Source organism: Equus caballus, chromosome 1 (assembly GCF_041296265.1).
Source record: "Equus caballus isolate H_3958 breed thoroughbred chromosome 1, TB-T2T, whole genome shotgun sequence".
NCBI classification, from domain to species: Eukaryota; Metazoa; Chordata; class Mammalia; order Perissodactyla; family Equidae; genus Equus; species Equus caballus.
Window position 1 is genome coordinate 95,849,588 of NC_091684.1, and position 15,429 is coordinate 95,865,016.

At 40.1% G+C, this 15,429-nt stretch overlaps 1 protein-coding gene across 2 annotated transcripts in view; it reads left to right on the forward strand.

The window, feature by feature from the left end:
• The window catches only part of GRID1 (glutamate ionotropic receptor delta type subunit 1), a 670,463-nt gene that overhangs the window by 77,456 nt on the left and 577,578 nt on the right, over positions 1-15,429 (forward strand). The gene's annotated exons all lie outside the window — the stretch shown is intronic.

The window sequence follows — 15,429 nt, forward strand, 5'->3', positions numbered from 1 at the left end:
TATGTGCAGGTGTATGTGCATGTGTGAGTGCATGGTTTTGGCAGAAGAGTGACGTGAACAGACTCGATTTTTAGGAGGATCCCCCTGGCTGAGGGTAGAGAGGGGGCTGGAGGCAGGGTTGGTATGAACGTCTGGGTGGGAGATGATGGCTGATCTGGGGCCATGGCAGTGCAGGGCTCAGAGGTCCTTGGTGGGGAGACTCAGGGAGGGCTTGGGGACTGCTGAGGTGAGGAGGGAGATGGAGGGGCCAAGAGGCCTGAGTTGGGGTGTGTCTGGGGGTGGGAGGTCAGCACCCACTGCAGCTCCCTGGGAAGAGCCCTCCATGCCCACCCTGGAGCCACGCACCCCAGAAGGTCTTGCAGTTGCTCATGGCGACTCCTCAATTACGCACAAACCTCCTCCAGCCACAGGCTCTTCTCCCCCCATGGATGGGGACTCAAGATCTTGCCGACGGATTCTGCTCTTCCATCTGCTCCCTGAGGTGGGCTGTGGGTCCCCTGCTGGGACGGGCCCAGCCAGCACCTGGACCCCTTGGAAGGCTGTGCTCTGAGGACTCCCCGTCTCTGATTTTCCTGATGGGGTGAAGAAAAGAAAAACTCCAGTAAAATAGTCATAATGAAAAGAAGGCTTAGCTCCTGCCTGTGACTATCTCCGTTTCATAGATGAGCAGCTGAAGCCCAGCAACGTCCGATGACTTGCTCCAGTCACCCTGGGAGAGATCAGGACACCCAGGCCTCTGTCCCTGCCTTAGAGGCTGGGATGGGAATGCGAGGGCTCTGCATGAACATGCGCTACGTGCTGGGGTCTCTGTGGGGTTCTTGAAATCCACTTTCTCGTTTCGTTCCCCCGGCAGCTGTGCAAGGTGAGGATTGTATTCTCAACTTGCCCATGAGCAAAGTGAGACTCCGAGCAGTGGGGTCCCTTCCCAGGGTGGCTCTGTGGGGTTGGGATGTGAATCTGGGTGACTGACTTTGGGTCTGTCTGCACCACCGCTGGGCTGCCCTGCCTTCCACCGAGGGGGCCAGGGACGAGTGCCATTTAAGCAGGCGTTGCCAACGGTGGCAGGTGCCCTCCCTAAGCATCTGTGGGCCGAGGGAGGGGTCCTTTCCAGGCCCAGGTTGTCAGCCTGGCTGCCCAGGAGAATCAGCTGGGGAGCTTCTAAAAGGAGCTCATGCCTGGGCCCAAGCTCGGATCAATCGAAATTCCATTTTTGGAGGGGGGGCATGGGCATCGTTATGTTAAAAAAACCACCCCAGCTGATTCTGTTGCCTCGTGAAGCCTTAGGACCCAGGCCTTAGGCTGGTGGGTGCGTGGGCAGCACAGAGTCCGGAGTCCCTGCTTCCCGCCTTGAACTGCGGGACGGAGGGATGTGGCTCTCTGACTCTGGAAGGTCTCATGAAGAACAAAGTCACCTTTGGCTGTAGCTCTGTTAGGCCCAACCCCCTGGCTGGTGGGCAGGAGAGGACTGTGGGTGAGGAAGCAAGAATGCCACAGTTTCCTTCCAGCCCAGCACAGCCCTGGCGAGAGATTCTCTCTGAAGAGATGGCCCTCCCTGCTGTAGCTCATAACCCCTTAGCAGCCCCTGGTCGTGCTGGTGTAGCCCCTCTGTGCACCTCAACTTCTTCCTCAGTCGCAGTGGTTCAGTGCCAGACAGGAGGTAAATGTCAGATTCCCCTCTCCTCCCTATTTTCTGCCTCTCTGCATCTAGGGTTTCATTCTCTCCCTTCTTCCAGAAGAAGCTCCTTTCTTTCCTTCCCTCCTCCCTTCTTCTCCACACTTACCGATGGTTTCTTCTGTCTGTGCCAGGCCCTGTTGGAGGGGTTTTGGGGGTTGTAGAGATGAGCCTGATGCTGTCTATGCCCCTGTCTGTTGAATTCTCAGTGAGTAAAGGGATCAGACAAGAAATGTCCCAAAGGGAAAGTACCCCTGACCCCAGTCGAGGGAGAGAGTGCCCTGGGAGCTCAAAGGAAGGGCCATCCCCTGCCTGATAGAATCAGGGAAGGCTTTTTGTAGGAAGATGCATTTCAGCTGGTCCCTGAGGGCTGGGGAGGACTTGGATGTGAGCAGAAGGAAGTGTCATTGAGGTTGGGGAGGGAGCCACACAGGGAGGGAGGGAGGAGTGGGGGTGAGAGAAAATACTTGGAGATTTTATGGACTCACAAGGGACACCGTGGGGGCTACATGGGGAACGTGGAATCTGGTTAGCTGGTGGAAAGGGTCAACAAAGGGAGGGCATGGGAAATAACCTTTGAAAGGTAGGTAGGGGCCAGGTCATGGCCTTGAAAGCTGTGCTAGAGTCTAGACTTGGTTTCCTAGTAGGGGGACATAATGAGACCTTTGGTAAAATAAATGAAGAGAGGGGAGGTGGAACACAGGGCGAGCCACCCAGTCCCTGTTACAATGTAGGTGACCCATGACTTGGAGAGGAGGGCCCTGCTGCCCAGCTTTCTCGAGGATTCTTATCATAAGAAGTGATCCCTATGTCAACCATTGAAACTCTCATTGCAACCCGTACCTTTGCTGTTCTGAGTTTGGGGGCCACACCGAGGAGTGGTTGAGTTTGGCCTTGACTCTCTCTTGAAATGGAAGAGCAAGGGGCATCAAGGGGCAGCAAGTAGAGGAGGGAGAAGGATGAAGAAGAGGACGAGATTGTCCTGGGAGAACTTTTGACAGATTTGTCCCTAAATACTTCCTATTTTCGATGCTATAGTGAATCATACTGTATTTTTAAAAATTTCAACTCGTGATTGCTCATTGCTAGTACGTAGATCTACAGTTCACTTTTGTATATTAATCCTGTACTTGCCAACATTGGTAAACTCACTAGTTTTAGCAGCTTTTTTGGGTAGCTTACATCCAACTTTCTACATAAATGATCATGTTGTTTATTTCATTTTCTTGCCTTATTGCAATGACTAAAACTTCCATTAAAATGTTAAATGAAAGGGATAAGAGTGAACATCCCTGTCTTTTGCCTCATCCTGGGGCAGGGGTCGTTGTTCAGTCTTTCATCATTAAGTATGAAGTTGACTGTAGGTTTTTTGTGGATGTCTTTTATCAAGTTAAAAACTTCCCTTATCTGTCCAGTTTTATGAGAGTTTTTATTAGACTGGCTGTTGTAATAAGTCAAATGCTTGTTCTGTGTTCATTGAGATGATCAAATATATATATTTTAGTTTGTTAAGATGGTGATTTTCAATGTTAAATTAACCTTGTATTCTTAGGATTAAGTCCCACTTAATCATGGTGAATTATCATTTTTATAAATTGTTGGACTTGACTTGCTGAAGTTTTAAAAATCTCTATTCATGAAAGATAGTGACATATACTTCATTCTTTTTTCTCGTAATGTCTTTCGGGCTGTCAGGCTAATTTGTTACCAGGGTTATTTTGGCTTAGTAGAGTGAATTGGGAAGTACTCATTCCTTTACAATTTTCTGGAAGAGTTTATGTAGAATTGGTCTCATTTCTTTCCTAAATGTTTGGTAGAATTCAACAGTGAAGACACCGCAGCCTAGTTTTCCTTATTGGAAGGTTTTTAACTTCAAATTCCATTTCTTTTGGGAGATATTAGGGCTATCAGAATATCTGTTTTTTCTTGAGTGAGGTTGGGTAGTTTGTGTCTTTCAAAGAATTGGGTCCATTTCATCTGTGTTGCTGAATTTATTGTGAATGTACCAGAGTTTATTCATTCACCTACTGAGGGACATCTTGGTTGCTTCCAAGTTATGGCAATTATGAATAAAGCTGCTATAAACAAGCTTGTGCAGGCTTTTGTGTGGACATAAGTTTTCAACTCCTTCAGGTAGATACCGAGGAGTGTTATTGTTGGATCATATGGTAAGAGTATGTTTAGTTTTACAAGAAACGGCCAAACTGTCTTCCAAAGTGGCTGTACCATCTTGCATTCCCACCAGCATTGTATGAGAGCTCCTGTTGCTCCACAACCTTGCAGCATTTGGTGTTCTCAGTGTTCCAGATTTTGATCGTTCTAATAGATATGTAGTGGTATCTCACTGTTGTTTTAATTTGTACTTCCCTGATGATATATGACATGGAACATCTTTTTCATATGCTTATTTGCCATCTGTATATTTTTTTGGTGAAGTGTCTGTTAAGGTCTTTTGCCCATTTTTTAATTGGGTTGTTTTCTTATTGTTGAGTTTTAAAATTTCTTTTATGTATTTTGGATAATATACCGTTATCAGATGTGTCTTTTGTAAATATTTTCTCCTGGTCTATATCTTGTCTTCTAATTCTGTTGATATTGTCTTTTGGAGGAGAGAAGTTTTTAATTTGAATGAAGTCTAGCTTATCAACTATTTCTTTCATGGATTGTGTCTTTAGTATTGTATCTAAAAAGGCATCACCATACTCAAGGTCATCTAGGTTTTCTCCTTTTTTATCTTCTAGGAGTTTTATAGTTTTGCATTGTACATTTAGGTCTGTGATCCACTTTGAGCTAATTTTTGTGAAGGCTGTAAAGTCTGTGTCTAGATTTATTTTTTTTTGCACGTGGATGTCCAGTTGTTCCAGCACCATTTGTTGAAGAGGCTATCTTTGCTCTATTGTGTGGCTTTTGCTCCTTTGTCAAATATCAGTTGACTGTATTTATGTGGTCTATTTTTGGGCTCTCTATTCTGTTCCATTGGTCTATTTGTCTATTCTTTTGCCAATACTACCCTGTCTGGATGACTGTAGTTTTATAGTAAGTCGTGAAGTCGAGTAGCAATCAGTCCTCCAACCTTGTTCTTTTCCTTCAGTATTGTGTTGGCTATTCTGGGTCTTTTGCTTCTCCGTATAAACTGTAGACTCGGTTTGTCAATATCCATAAAATACCTTTCTGGAATTTTGATTGGGATTGCATTGAAACCATAGAGTAATTTGGGAAGAACTGACACCTTGACAATATTGAGTCTTCCTGTCCTTGGAAGGATAGGAACATATAATATCTCTCTATATGTGTAGTTTTTAAAAATTTCATTCATCAGAGTTTGGTAGTTTTTCTCATATGGATCTTATACATATTTTGTTAGATTTATACCTAAGTATTTCATTTTGTGGGTGCTAATATAAATGCTATTATGTTTTTAATTTCAAATTCTACTTGTTCGTTGTTGGTATATAGGAGAGCAACTGACTTTTTTATATTAACATTGTAGCCACAAACTTGCTGTAATCATTATTATTTCCAGGAGTTTTTTTGGTCAATTCTTTTGGATTTTCTACATGGACAGTTTTATGTCTTCCTTCTCAATCTGTATACCTTTTCTTTCTTTTTCTTGGCTTATTTTACTACCAAGGACTTCCAATGTGATGTTGAAAAGGGGTGGTGAGAGGAGACATCCTTGCCTTATACCTGGTCTTTGAGTTTCTCACCAGTAGGTATGATGTTAGCTGTAGGTTTTTTGTAGATAGTCTTTAATCAAGTTGAGAAAGTTCTCCTTTGTTCTCAGTTTACTGGGAGTTTTTATCATGAATTGGTATTGAATTCTGTCAAATGCCTTTGCTACATCTATTGATATGATCATGTGACTTTTCTTCTTTAGTTTGTTGATGTGATGGTTTACATTGATTGGTTTTTGAATGTTGAACTAGTCTTGCATACCTGGGAAAAATCGTACTTGGTTGTGGGGTATAATTCTTTTTATAGATTGTTGGATTCCATGTGCTAATATTTTGTTGGGGATTTTTGCATCTATGTTCATGAGAGATATTGGTCTATAGTTTTCTTGTATTGTAAGGTCCTTGTCTGGTTTTGGTATTAGGGTAATTCTGGTCTCATACAGTGAGTTAGGAAGTATTCCTTCTGCTTCCATCTTCTGAAAGAGATTGTAGAGAACTTGTATAATTTTGTCCTTGAATGTTTCATAGAATTCACCAGTGAACCCATCTGGGGCTGGTGCTCCCTACTTTGGAAGGTTATTAATTATTAATTCAATTTCTTTAATAGATATAGGCCTATTCAGATTATTTATATCTTCCTGTGGGAGTTTTGGCAGATTGTGTCTTTCAAGGAATTGTCCGTTTCATCATTGTTATCAAATTTGTGGGCATAGAGTTGTTCATAGTATTCTTTTATTATCCTTTTAATTTCCATGGGATCTGTAGTGATGTCTCCTCTTTCCTTTCTGATATTAATAATTTGTGTCCTCTCTCTTTTTTCTTAGTTAGCCTAGCTAGAGGCTTACTGATTTTATTGACCTTTTCAAAGAACCAGCTTTGGTTTCCTAATGTGGAAACTTAGATTATTGATTTTAGATCTTTATATGCATTTAATGCTATAAATTTCCCTCTAAGCACTGCTTTCTCTGCATGCCACAAATTTTGATAAGGTATGCTTTCATTTTCATTTAGTTAAAAATATTTTAAAATTTCTCTTGAGATTTATTCTTTGACTCACGTGTTATTTAGAATTGTGTTGTTCAATCTCCAAGTATTTTTGGATTTTCCAGCTATCTTTCTTTTGTTGATTGCAAGTTTAATTCTATTGTGGTCTCAGAGCAGGCATATGATTTCTACTCTTTTAAGTTTGTTAAGATGTGTTGTATGGTCCAGAATGTGGTCTATCTTGATGAACATTCCATGTGAGCTTGAGAAAAATGTGTATTCTGCTGTTGTTGGATGAAGTAATCTATAGTTGTCAATTATATCCAGTTGATTGATGGTGTTGCTGAGTTCAACTATATCCTTATTGATTTTCTGCCTGCTGGATCTGTCTGTTTCTGAGCAAGGGGTGTTGAAGTCTCCAACTATGACAGAGAATTCATCAGTTTCCCTTTGTGGTTCTATCAATTTTTGTCTCACCTAGTTTGATGCTCTGTTATTAGGTACATATACATTAAAAATTACTATGTCTTCTTGGAAAATTCTTCCTTTGTCATTATGTAATGCCCTTTTTTTATCCCTGATAATTTTCCATAATTTCATGTCTTTGAAATTAATATAGTTACTCCTGCTTTCTTTTGATTAGTATTAACATGGTATATTTTTGTCTATTCTTTTACTTTTAATCTATATATGTCTTTTTCTTATAGACAACATACAGTTGGGTTATGTTTTTTGAGCCACTCTGACAATCTCCGTCTTTTAATTGATGCATTTAGACCATTGACATTGAAAGTGGTATATTGGATTAATATCTACCATATTTGTTACTATTTTCTATTTGTTGCCCATGTTCTTTGTTCCTATTTTTGCCTTCCACTCTTTTTCTGTCTTATGTGGTTTTAATTGAGCATTTTATGTGATACCATTTTCTCTCCTTTCTTAGCCTTTTGGTTATACTTTTTTTCTTACTATTTTGAGTGGTTGCCCTAGTGGTTGCAATATACATTTACAGCTAATTCAAATCCACTTTTAAATGACACTATACTACTTCACAGGCAATATGAGTACCTTATAATAATAAACTAATACCAATTCTTCCCTCCTATTCCTTTTATTATTGCTCTCATTCATTTCACTTATATATAAGCATACATGAGTATACACACACATGCACACACACACTATATGTATATATATATCTCTACATAATCGAATATACTTGCTATTATTGCTATTATTTTGAACACACTGTTCTCCGTTAGATAAATTAGCAATGAGGAAAATAAATGTTTTTATTTTACCTTCACTTATTCCTTCTTTGATGCTCTTCCTTACTGCATGTAGATCTGATCTACATATTTTTTTTCTCTAAAGAACTTTTAACATATCTTGCAACTCAGGCCTACTGGCAACAAATTCCCTCGATTTTTGTTTGTTTAAGAAAGTTTTTATTTCTCCTTCACTTTTGAAGGATAATTTCATAGCATATAGAATTCTAGGTTGGTGATTTTTTTTTTGTCTCAGTGTTTTAAATATTTCACTCCACTCTCTTCTTGCATGCATGTTTCTGTAGAGAAGCCAGATGTAATTCTTATTTTTGTTCCTCTATAGATAAGACTTTTCCCCCCACTGGCTTCTTTCAGGATTTTTTCTTTATGTCTGATTTTGTGTAGTTTGAAAACGATACGCATTAAGTATAGTTGTTTTTTTTTGGCATTTATCCTGCTTGGTGTTCTCCGAGCTTCCTGGATCTATGGTTTGGTGTCTGACATTAATTTGGGTGAATTTCTCAGTTATTATTGTCTCCAATATTTCTTCCATTCTGTTCTTTCTTTCTTCTTCTTCTGGTATTCCCACAACATGTGTGTTATACTTTTTGTACTTGTCCCACAGTACTTGGATATTCTGTTCTGTTTTTTTTTTCAGTCTGTGTTGTCTTTGCTTTTAGATTTTCAAGGATTCTATGTATAAATCCCCTGGCTCAGAGATTCTTTCCTCAACCATGTCCAGTCTACTAATAAGCCCATCAGAAGCATTTCTCATTTCTGTTACAGTGTTTTTTAATTTCTAGCATTTCTTTTTGGTTCTTTCTTAGGATTTCCATCTCTGTTTACATTGCCCATCTGTTTGCATGCTGTCTACTTTATGCTTAGAGCCCTTAGTACATTAATCATAGTTTTTTAAAATTCGTGGTCTGATAATGCCAACATGCCTGTTATGTCTGGTTCTGATGCTTGTTCTGTCTCTTCAAATTGTGCTTTTGACTTTTAGTATACTTGTAATTTTTTCTTGATAGCTGGGTGTGATGTACCTGGAAAAAGGAACTATTATAAATAGGCAGTTAGTAATGTGGTGGTGAGGTGTGTTGGGTGAGGGAAAATGTGCTTAGTTCCCTGATTAGGTCTCAATCTTTTAGTGAGCCTGTGCCTCTGGACTGTGAACTTCACAGGTGTTTCTCAATTTTTTTCTCCCCCCCTTAGTTGGAACAGGATTGGTAGAGCAGGCTGGCTTTGGGATATTTCCCTTCCCTAGGTCATTTAGACCCTGGTATACCCCAGCTGGTTAGGCTTTGGAAACTAGTTTCTTCTGAGGGCAGACCTTGTTAAGAAGAGCAGAATGCACTGGCGTATTTCAAAATGGTTCCTTTCCCTTCCCCACTTGCCAGAAGCCTGAGGGGATTTTTTTTCTGATGTTTTCTGTGGGAACCTGGTTGATCTCCTGGATGTAAATATTACAGTGTTGTAGGAGCCCACCATGACTGGGTAACTCCTGGAGTTTTTAGTTCTCAGAGTTGTCTACCCAGAGCCTCCAGCAATGCATCAATTAGGGGGTGGGTTTTCCTACCCCAGCACTGGTTCCCACAGTGGTTTCCAGTTTAGAGTCTCTGCCCCAGTAAGCCATGGCTACCTGTGTTCTCCTGTCTCTTCAGTCTTGGGGGCAGCAGTTTGCTTGATGTCCTCCCCTTTCTTATGGTTCCAAGAAGAGTTGACTTTTTTTATTTTGGCACCTGAGTTAACATCTGTTGCCAATCTTCTTTTTTGTTTTTTTCATCTTCTCCCCAAAGACCCCCAGTGCATAGTTGTATATTCTAGTTGTAGGTCCTTCTGGTTGTGCTATGTGGGATGCAACCTCAGCAAGGCTTGATGAGTGGTGCCAACTCCATACCCAGGATGTGAACCAGCGAAACTCTGGGCCGCCCAAGCAGAGCATGTCAACTTAACCACTTGGCCATGAGACCAGCCCAAAAAGAGTTGATTTTTCAGCCTGCTCAGCTTTTTACTTCTTTTTAGGAGAAAGTGGTACTTCTAAGCTCCCTATATGCAGAACAGGAAACTGGAAGTCTGCTCTTCTTTTTCAAACAAATTCTTAAGATAGAAACTGAAGTCATTGAATCGACCCTTTTATAAATATGTAATGTCCATCTTTGTCTCTTCTACCAGTTTTGACTTAAAGTCTATTTTTTCCTGATGTTAGTGCAGCCACCCTAGTTTTCTTTTGGTTACTATGTGTAGGGAATAGCTTTTTCCATCCTTTCCCTTGAGCCTACTTATGTCTTTGGGTCTAACGTGAATCTTTTATAGACAGCACATAGTTAGATTATGTTTTTGAAAATCTATTCTTCTAGTCTCTGCTTTCAATTGGAGAGTTCAACTCATTTATATTTGAAGTAATTATAGATAAGCATTGACTTACTCCTGCCGTTTTGCCATTTGCTTTCTGTATGTCTAATAGCTTTTTTTGTCTTTCTTTTTCTGCCTTTTTTGTGTATATTTGATTTTTTTGGTAACAAACCATTTGTCTCCCCTTTCATTGCTTTTTGTGTATATTTCTTAGATATTTCCTTTGTGGTTACTGTGAGGATTGCATTTAACCTCCTAAATTTATAGCAATGTAATTTGAATTGATTCTAACTTAACTTCAGTATCAAACACAAGTGTGCTCCCATATAGCTCCATCTCTCCTTTATATTATTGCTTTCACAAATCACATCTTTACGTTGTGTGTCCATTAGCATAGATTTGTAGTTTTAAAAATGCATTTGTCTTTTAAATAATGTAGGAAATAAAAATGGAGTTACAAACCAAAAATACAATGACAGTGGCTTTTATATTTGCCTGAGTAGTTACCTCTGCTGGAGAACATTATTCCTTCATCCAGCTCTGAGTTACTGTCTAGTGTCCTTTCATTTCAACCTGAAGGACTCCCTTTAGCATTTCTCATAGGGAAGGTCTAGTGGCAAGGAACTCCCTTGACATTTGTTTGTATGGGAATATCTTAATTTCACTGTCATGTTTTTATTGTGGTAAAATGTACATAACATAAAATTTTCCATTTTGACCACATTTAAGTGTACAGTTCAGTGGCACAAAGCATCTTCACATTGTTGTGCAATCGTCACCCTCTACCTCCCGAACTTTTTCATCTTCCCAATCTGAACCTCTGTACCCATTAAGCAATAATTCCTCATTCCCCCTTCTCTCCTATTCCTAGTACCCACCATTCCACTTTCTGCTTTTATGAATTTAGTTATTCTATATATCTCATATAAGTAGAATCATACAGGATTTGTCCTTTGATGGCTGGTTTATTTCACTTAGCGTTAATAATCTGTCTCTCATTTTTAAAGGACAGTTTTACTGGATATAGAATTCTCAGTTGACAGCTTTCCCCCCCAAGCACTTTAAATATGTCATCCCATGGTCTCTAGCCTCCTTGGTTTCTATGAGAAATTGGCTGTTAATCTTACTGAGTGTCATGGGTTGCACTGTTACCCTCCTCACAATTTGTGTTAAAGTCCTAACCCATAGTATCTGAGAATGTGAACGTATTTGGAAATAGGATCATTGAAGATGTAATTAGTTAAGATGAGATCATTAGGATGGGCCTTAATCCTATATGACTGGTGTCCTTATAAAAAAGAGAAATTTAGGCACAGCTAGACACACATAGAAGGAAGAGTGTGAGAAGGGACACAGGGAGAAGACAGCCATCTACAAGCCAAGGAGAGAGGCCTCAAACACATACTTCCCTCCCAGTCCTCAGAAGGAACCAACCCTGCCAGTAACTCGATTTTGGACTTCTATCTTCTATTCTGTTGTTTAAGCCACCCAGCTGCAGTACTGTGATACAGCACCTCCAGTAAACCAATACATTGGGGATCCCTTGTGTGTGATTGTTTGCTTCACTTTTGCTGCCTTTAAGATTCTCTCTGACTTTCCACAGTTTGATTACATTGGGTCTCTGTGTGGGTCTCTTTGAGTTTATCCTACTTGGAGTTCATTGAGCTTCTTGGAATGGTTGATGTCTTTCATCAAATTTGGGAAGTCTTTGGCCATGATTTCTTCAAATATTCTTTCTTCCCCCTTCTCTCTCTTTTTCTTTCCTTCTGGGACACCCATGAGGAGTATGATGGTGTCCTGCAGATCACTGGCTTCGTCAGCTTGAGCTGCCATAACAAAATGCCGTAGATTGGGTGGCTTAATCAACAGAAATTATTTTCTCGCTGTTCTGGAGATCAGAGAAGTCCAAGATCAAGTTGCCAGCAGATTTGGTTCCTGGTGAGGCCTCTCCTCCTGGCTGGCAGATGCCTGCCTTCTCACTGTGTCCTCACATGGTGGAGAGACCGAGAGAGCTAGTAATCTGATATTTTTTCTTAGAAGGACACTAATCATCTCAGATCAGACTCCACCTTTGTGACTTTATTTAACCTTAACTAATTTCCTTACTCCAAATATAGTCACATCTCAGGGGCTGGGTGGGGAGTAGGTCTTCAACATATGGATTTGGAGTGAAAACAATTCAGTCTATAGTTGTCACTTAGGAAATCATTATTCATTCATACTGCTTTGAGTTATTGTCTAATGTCCTTTCATTTCAACCTGAAGGACCCCCTTTAACATTTATCATAAAGAAGGTCATAATGGTAACAAACTCACTCAGCTCTTGCTTATCTGGGATTATCTTAATTTCACTTTTACTTTTTTATCGTGGTAAAATACACATAATATAGAATTCACAATTTCTCATTCTTTTTTCTTTCTGCATCTCAGACCTGATGATTTCAATTGTTCTATAAAGCCCAGTGAGTCTTTTGCCTGTTCAAATCTTCTGTTGGGCAACTCTAGTGAATTTTTCATTTCATTTATTGCAATTTTCAGCTCTAAAATTTCTGTTTGGTTCCTTTTTATAATTTTTGTTTCTTGACTGATGTTCTCATTTTGTTTATGTATAATTTTTCTGATTTTTTTAGTACTTTGTTCATGTTTTCCTTGAGCTCTTTGAGCACATTTAAGACAGTTGTTTTAAAGTTATCTTCTAATAATTCTGGTGGCCACGCTTCCTCGTGGATGGTTTCTGTAGATTTATTTTGTTCCTTTTAATGGGCCATGCTTTCCTGTTTCTTTGTAGGCCTTGTGATTTTTTTGTTGCGGTTGTTGGAAACTAAGATATTTCAGTATTATGATGTAGTAACTCTGGAAATTAGATTTTCCCCCTTTCCTAGGGTTTGATATTTTTTTAAATTGTCAAAGGTTGAGCAGTCCATTGTTTAGTGATTTTTTCAAACTACTTTTTGAAAAAACTATATGCCTTGTTTTGTGTGGTCACTGAAGTCTCTGTTCCTTTGGCCTGTGTTCAGCTAATATTTTGACAAAGATTTCCTTGAAGGCCAGGAGTTCAAAACAAAGCAAAGCAACAACAACGACGACAACCACAACCAAGCACAAATGAAAAATGAAAAAAACCCCAGACATCTCTCCCAGTCTTTGCAGATTGATGTGAGCTAAGGAACCCCTTCAGCACTGAGTGAGGCTTGCACTGAGTCTAGGGGTCAGCCTGACATGAGAGCTTAGAGTCTTTTTAGGTCTTTTCTGAGCATGCATCTTTCCTTGTGCACAGTGTGACTTTCTAAATTCCCCTTTAAAGATGGCTCCTTTTGAATGTCCTAATTTCTTAAAGAATCTCCCCAGATTTTCCTCCTGGGCCCCAGGCAGTCTGCTGTGTGTCTCAACCGTATCTTTTGCCCCAGGAAGTGGGAAGGCACCTCACTTTAGATTATCGTCCCTGCCTTAGGTCAATCACTTGGACACTAAGACACACGTTAGCACCTCTTGCAGTGTTTCAACCAAAGCCTGCTGCTGTTTGGTCTAAGTTCCGAGTTAGGCAAAACCTAGGCGGGCGTCTTGTATCAGTCCTTCATGTAGCCCCCAGACAGTCTGTCACAGACAAACAAAATAATTCAAAGTCTGCTCTGCTCCCTCGGTGACTAGAGATTGGGGTTCCACACCGGGAACACCAGCTCTACCATTTGAGGACTGTTGTCACGCTGGAGAGGGAGTGGGGCAATGGCAAGTAAACATGTCACAGTGCTTTCCTACTGTTGTAAAGTTGCCTTTTTCTTGATTAAGCGTTCTCTTTGTTGCTGTAAACCTTTGACTCTTTTGCACAGCTCGGACAAAGTTGCTCTGGCAGTTTCTGCTTGTGGGTTTTTTTAATGTGTGTGACGTTTCTGTAGGGAGATAAGAGCTTAGATTCTGCCATTCTGCTTCACCTTCACTTTTGAAAGATATTTTTTCTGGGTATAAAAATCCAGGTTGATAGTTTTTCTCTTTCAGTGCCTTAAAGATGTTTCTCCGTTGTCTTCTCTTTTGCATTGTTTCTGATGAGAAATTTCTTGTCATCCTTATCCTTGTCCCTCTGTACGTAACACACCTTATTTCTCTGGCTGCTTTTAAGTTTTTCTCTTTATCCTGGTTTGGAACATTTTGATCATGATGTGCCTTAAGGCAGTTTTCTTTTTTGTGTTTCTTGTGCTTGGGGTTAGTTAAGATTTTTAAATCTGTGGGTTTATAGTTTTTATACACATTGGAAATTTTTCCTGAATTATTTCTATAAATATTTTTTCCTTTCCCTCCCTCTGTCCTCTCCTCTGGGACTCCAGTTACACATGTGTTAGGCCGCTGAAGTTTTTCCACAGCTCACTAATATTCTTTTCATCCCTTCCCTTTCCTTTTCCTTCCTTCCTTCTTTCCTTTCTTCCCCCTCTCCCTCCCTTCCTCCCTCCCTTCTTTCCTCTTTTTCCTGCATTTCACTTTGGATGCTTTCTTTTGCCATGTCTTCAAATTTGCTAATCTTCTTTTCTGCTATATCGAATCCAACATTAATCCAATTCAGTTTATTTTTCATGTCATACATTGTAGTTTTTCTCTCCAGAAGTCTAATTTTCCTCTCCTTTTAAATCTTTCATGTTGCTATTTAACTTCTGGACATATGGCATGTAGTAATAAGGGAGTATCTTAATATCCTTGTCTGCTAATTCTGACATCTGTGCCAGTTCTGGTTTGGTTTTGATGGACTGATTTTCTCTTCGTATGGGTAATATTTTCCCACTTGTTTATATACCTTGTGAGTTTTGATTAGATTACAGACGTTGTGATGGATATTTTTGTATTCTTAGATATATTCTTGAGCTTTATTCTGGGATGTAGTCAAGTTACTTGGAAATAGTTTGATCCTTTTGAGTCTTGCTTTACCATTTGTTAGTAAAGACCACACCTATTACTGCTGAGACAGGACCTTCCTGTGTCATCTCCCCAGTGTCTTGTGAATCATGAGGTTTTCCAGTCTGGTTGGACATAGACACTGTTCTTGGCTCTGTGTGAGTGCCAGGCACTATTCCTTCAAATCTTTTTGATTTGATTCTCTTCCTGGCCTTGGAAAAGATGCACTCTGCTGAATGCTTAAGTGGGAGCTTCTGAAAGATCAGGGCATCTACTGGATTCTACTTGTCTGCCCTCCTCCCTATGTCACCCTGGAAATTCTCTTAAGAAGGTAAGCTAAGGTGATTGTAGGGCTCAATCTGCTTTATTTTAGTCTCTCAGGGATCACTGTCCTTTGTTGCCTCATGTGCAGTGTCTTGAAAACCATCATTTATTGGATTTTACCCCTTTTTTTGTTTGTTTCAGGAGGGAGGGTAAATCCGGTCCCTGTTACACCATCTTGGTCAGAATCAGAAGTCCAAATGATTGTTATTTTTAATATTGATAATTTGGGTTTATTTAATGATGACAGGAATGGAGAAGAGGAAGACGTGAAAGATGG